This window comes from Fundulus heteroclitus, chromosome 18, assembly GCF_011125445.2.
Source record: "Fundulus heteroclitus isolate FHET01 chromosome 18, MU-UCD_Fhet_4.1, whole genome shotgun sequence".
Lineage (NCBI taxonomy): Eukaryota > Metazoa > Chordata > Actinopteri > Cyprinodontiformes > Fundulidae > Fundulus > Fundulus heteroclitus.
This window is the reverse complement of record NC_046378.1, coordinates 17,920,004-17,926,164: the sequence shown is the minus strand read 5'-3', so window position 1 is coordinate 17,926,164 and position 6,161 is coordinate 17,920,004.

Genomic DNA, 6,161 nt, shown 5'->3' with positions numbered 1-6,161 from the left:
TTTTTGTATATCTTTTTGGTTCAGGGATAGTTTTCTGTTTGGTTTAAACTGACTTATCTGGTTGTTTTGGTCGGAGTGGATTCGAGCCACTCCAGTTTGTGTTTGTTAGTTAAAGTAGGTTTGTATGTTAATTTGGTTAAAGGATACAGTTTTGGTTATGGAATCTTCTTGTATTTGTTAATAAACTTTTTTTTTTTTTTTACTCCACCTTTTTCTCTGGACACACTTATGTTACCACCCTGAGACCCCTAGCTCCTAGGTCGTAACATAAGTTACGATAAAGTTTATATTATCTACATATTAACAATTGCATGATTGTTAAAGAACTTAATGTGCTAATTTTCTCCACTGTTAAGTTGTTGGATCAGCCAATCAGCTCTTTCTGTTTCCACCATCTTCCCTGCTTAAGACACCCTTATGCTCGCCAAAAGTCCTCCTCTGTACTTCTAACATTTCTTTCTCTTTAGGAGCTCTCTTGAGGCTGGGGATGCTTTGTGAATAACTTTTAATTTACAGACGTAAAATTATAAGAAAAATGTTAGAATTTGGGAAATTCTAAGATGTTTCCTAAAATGAAGTCACTAAAAGCTAATTTTAGTCTTGGGATTCTTTGCGAATACGGGCACTGATGTTTATGGCGGTCTCTGAGCAGAGCTGAATGATGAAGAGTACAGGGAAAAATTAATTGTGCTACATCTGAATTGACTCAAGAAGACATTTTTCCTGATGGCACGGTAAGTGAACTGCATTTATATTCCCCTTGGATGTGGGGCAGCGGGAATCAAACGTGCAATCTCTCAACTGCAAGTCTTACTCTTCCTTGACCAGACACAGCTGTCCTATGGTGCCAAACATTGTGCAGACTGTATGGTTGGGAAGTTTAGCCATCTCTTAACATCAGCTGGATGGCAACAAATGTTGCTGTGGCACAGCTTGTACCATATTTGTTCTTATTCAGAGTTACTGACACCTTTACAGATTCTGCTACGGTCACGTGTCGTTGTTGGGAGGAACTGCGGGAAGGCAGGAGGCAGAGTAATTGTAGAAATGGTACATTCAAGATAGAACAAAAACAATAGACCTACTTAAACCAAAACACAGATGGAGCCATTGTCAGAACCGACCGGTAGTGAAATTAAACAAATAATGGGGAGAAGTGATTACTGTAATGCTTCACGGGTTCGTCAAAAGCAGAGTGAAGGTCAGCTGCGCGGGAAACAGGACTGAGAGGCTGAGAGAAGCGGCTTAGTAGAGAATACATATAGACCACAGAAACTGGAAAAGAGCAACAAGCTAGAGCATGACCCATCATGAGAAAGAAAACTAAAAATGTGACAAAAAAAACAACAGAAGTAACAGGGAAAAAGGAAGCAAAAGTGGTGCTGAAGGGAACCCAGCTGAGGTTTAAAGGAGCGAAATAAAAGAGTATAACACACCAGAATTAAAAGCAGACTCTATCTATGAAGCAGCCCCTCTATTAATATGTCATGTTTTATTTATTTATTTTTTTGTTTTCTTTGTAATTGAACAAAATTTATTTAATTAATAATTTATTAAATCTGAAATTAGATGAAAGTAGATGTTGCAGAAGTTCTTATCCAAAATTTTAAGGGTGTCGTTGTAAATGATCATAGCTGTGGGCAGGGAGAATCTTCTGTAGTGGTCTGTGTTGTAGCGGTGAAAAAGCCTCTGACCGAAGACGTGTTGCTGAGTAACTGTGCTGTGAAGAGGATGTTCAGGGAGGATCAGAAAATTATAGTGTCCCATAAAATAATTTTATTAAGCGCGCTTCTTTCCACATACACCCCTTAGGGGCACCAGAGCAGTCTGTTACTGAAAGTCTCACAACTTTTTTAAAGAGAGAAGCACAGCGGGCAGACTTGCACTCATACTCAATAAATTATCGATAATTATAATTATGATGAGGCTCATTTATCAGATTAAAATTACTTTTTGAAAATAACACCTTTGAAGCAGGTACTGGGCATACTTTTCATTAAGCCCACATTTCTATATTAAAATGCTGTTTTTTATTGATCTGATGCAATATTATGGTCTTAAATGTTGTTGTTTTTTTATTAGCTGTAAGCAGGACTCAAAATCCTAATTAACAGAAATAAAGGCATGAAAACATCAGTCTGTGTGCAGTTACTATAATGCGTCTCAGTTAGTAACGCCGTTACTGAAATAAAACAAAATTTCAACAATAATCTAATCTATGGAAATACCTACAAATGTCAGATTCCTAATGCTCTGTAACTATATGGTTCTCTTTTACTTATTGAAAGCCAAATTTTAAATTTAAACTCTGAATGGATACAACACTCCCATCATAAGTCGTTTCCATAGAGTGACATGGTTTTTTTTTTTTGCACAATGCACAACCTAAGCATGGGGAAATTAGCAACAAGTTTAGAAAAGTTTTTAAATTACAGCGTTGAAATTGACAACATATGCAGCATACCATTCTTATTGCTTAAAATTGCTAAAGCGCTGAAGTTTTGTCAGCTGTACGGAGAACAGTCCCAGGGAAATGTTTCCCTCACTTGTTGCTGATCGCTGCAAGTCAGCTGGCTGAGAGAAGGCTGGCACAGCTTTCTCTTACTTACAAAAGGCAAAATTACTTGTTTAGAAATATTTCGATGTGGGCCACCAATCCCTTTTTATTAAGGTAACTCAAGTGGTTTGTTAAGTAGCCAACTGTGGGCCATTAACAGACGATCTGATTAACTTACCAGCTAACATCTGTTTTTTTGTGTCAGTATATCAAGAGCAAACAGGGATCGGAATCTGTGCGGTATTGTTTGAAAATTCCTGCTAAAGTTGTGTGTTTGTGCTTAAAGGAACTATACCTGATCCTGCATAAAATGAGGAAAACCGTTTAGTTTGAACTGTAAGTCCTGCCCCCATCTAGCTTGAGGGGCCAAATGCGCCTCAAGCTCATGCTCAATCCTCTGGAGGAAACAAGGCTCCATGGAGGGACTTTTCTTTGACCTAAATGGCTACATCTCGGGTGAACTATATCTTCTTATGTGAATTGTCAACACTTACATGCATGCCATGGTGTTCTGTTTACATACCCTGTCATGCATGCGCTGGAGAAGCTGCTGCTTAGCAACCCTGTCATGCCACTGGCAGGGAAAAGTCCCCCCCCCCAGTTTGCACCTTATTGCTTCTGAAAAAGCCTGGACTTGCACGATGGCGCAATCATTGAGTCAATTCTTATGATTAAATTATGTCTTTTAACTCGCAATACTAAATTTAGCTATAATTCCTTTGAGTTTTTGTATAAAAATGATTAGATAGTATAACCACAATTATTAAAATGTCATAATTTTAAAGTGGCTTCTTTGTTTTAAATAAAAACGTTTTAAATAAAAGAAATTAGTTTATGTTTCAGCTTTGTGTAAATATACTATTTACATTTAAGGCTATAAAAAGGGTAACAAAAACATTGCAAAAGTACTTAAATCATAGGCAAAGTAAAACTTTCTGAGTAAGGCATCAGTTAAGTGGAAGCTGACCTACTTCCCCACAACACCGCTCAAGCAGAGAAACAGGTGGAAATCTGCTGCAGGGCAAGAGAAAATATTTGTCTTTCAGCAAAACTGAAGGATTTGGGAATCCTTACAGTTTAAGAAGCATGATCTTTAAATACCACGGCAGCTATGATTCGGAATGGCTTTTGATGGCTGAGTAGTTATTAGTTTTATTGAAACTATTCAGAAACTAAACAACAGCAATCATAGCAGGGAGCAGGAACCGTAAAGCTGTCCTGTTACCGTCATGATTTTAACTTTTGTGTAGATTCAAATGCTGGTTGGCAATAAGAAGCTAAGAGAAGTTTATCGTTTCTTCTTCCAAGGTCCTGAGGGGAATTAATCAGTTCGGGGACTTTTCTGGCAGCGGGGAAAGCGGAGTCACTGGAGGTCAGGGGTAAGAATGAACGAAATGCGAGGTTTGGATATCGTCTTACTTGTTTTCTTTCATTTAGCGGCAGGAGAGAGAGAGGCATTGAATAATACTGGATGGGTGCAGGTTTAACCAAGGTGTGTTTATGTTTCTCAAGGGTTTTACATCTGGATTTCTGGGAGATGATCGTGTATTATTTACATTTTACAATAAAATAAATAATACATCTTCAAATTTGTAGGCATGTTCTGAAAACAAACCGACATAAACGCTCCAACATTTCATTTTACCTCCAGGTTTTGAGGCAACAAAACATGAAAAAATGCCAGGGGTGTAACTACTTTTTCAAGGCACTGAACTTTTCACTGTCAATTAGTGCTTCCCGATATAGCAAGTCACGGTCTTCATCACAATATCAATAACTACAATACTCAACATATTTTAAGTGCAATGCACTTCAGATGCTGCATGCCAGTTGGTCTTCTAATTTCCCTTGATACACAACAGATGCTTATTCTTAGAGGCAGAGATGTTAATGCTCACAGGAAATGATGAGGGAATCGCAGCGATGGAAACAAAAGATGAGTCAGGACTACGTAGATTAACTGCAATCCATTTAGCCGCTGCAACATTCAGCAACAACACCACAATGATGCGTTTCCTTGATGTGGTGCAGCCCTATTGCATTTCATAACAGAGAATAAAGCATACCATTGCCACATCATCTTACAGGGAAAGCTGGACCATTTAAAGTTAAACTAAGTGGATTTTTATATCCAATCCGTGTGCACTCACCTTCTTTTGTGAATGGCCGACAACCTCTGCCTCTTTGTTGATTAGGCAGTTTTAGATGGAAAAAAAAAGAAAGTCAGATTGCCACAAAGTGAAAGGAATACCACTGAAGAGGTTTGGGAATGACTTAACACTAACAATTAACACACATATAACATTAACCAAATGAATATATGCCTGTACTGATCGGCTGCCGACACACACACGTTGGGAATCTGGAGGCCAGCGAGTTATTTGGAGTCATTAGTGATGTCCCTGCGCAAGATAGCTCTTATATACTTTTCTCAGAGGGAAACCAATAATGTTGCTTAAGTTTGTGAACTGAATAGGTCTGCATCTTCAGACTGCTTATCTTTGTACCATGCTCGCTCCTTGCCTTTGCCTCTAGTCCTCATCATCTACAAATATACAGTTTTATACAGTCAGTCTCTGGTATTTACTTGTTTCAGGTACATTTTTGGTTTTGGTGATTATTGTAAACTTTGCATTCCCCTTACGTCCTGCTCCTTCACCTCCTCTCCAGGGATTATTAAAGTTTAAAAGCCGGTCAAGATTTTCTCTCATGTGATGTCATTTGCATTTTCACTGTCACATGAACACTCATCTGTTTTTGCTGTTTGTTTTTATTTTCTCAGCACAAATTTTGTAGCCTTTCAGAATTTATTATCTTGATGTACAAAAACAATACACCAATCAAATGTATAAATAATAAAAAAAGAATATTTCTATTACGTTACTTTGAAAAGTTTGAATGACACATGATTAACTGATGATAAAACAGCAGAATTAACAGCAGAAGCAGTTTCTCTGTAGAAATGACACATCCCTGAACACGAGGACACACAAATAAACCGTCTTCCTTGTGTACAATATTAGCACTATTATTAGACTGAGCTAATGTGAATTATTTGAACATTCCTCCCCTTAAACAAATACTACAACAGGTGCAGTCAAGATAGCAGGAAAAAACACTCTTTGTATGTATGAATATGCATCATTACAATAGTAACGGAAATAGAAAAAAAAATAGTATGCCGTTAAATAACTCAAAAACAAGCTGTAGAATAAAAAATATATACAGCAAACACACAACACATTTATTTTGTATCATCACAGCTGTTAAATATAACAAAAGCATGTACTTATCTGGCCTGTTAGCACACATTAAGAGTTTGAGGAAAAAAAAAAAAAAAAAAAAAGGTTCCAACCCCTTCATCCAGGTCCCGTTTCCCTGACCTGCCAAGATGGCCGTCATACGGGTATGAGAGTAAGTTTACCTGACAACCTGTGGAGTTTTTGACTTGTAGCTGTAAGGTCTTTAAAGTTTGTTTAAGTGTGCACCAACACAAAACTGTAAAATTGTGACAGGATATGCAGTTGTAACAATGTCGTGATACTTTGAAAATTATATAGTTATTGTGATGCATCAGGCAAAAGGGTATATATATATATATATA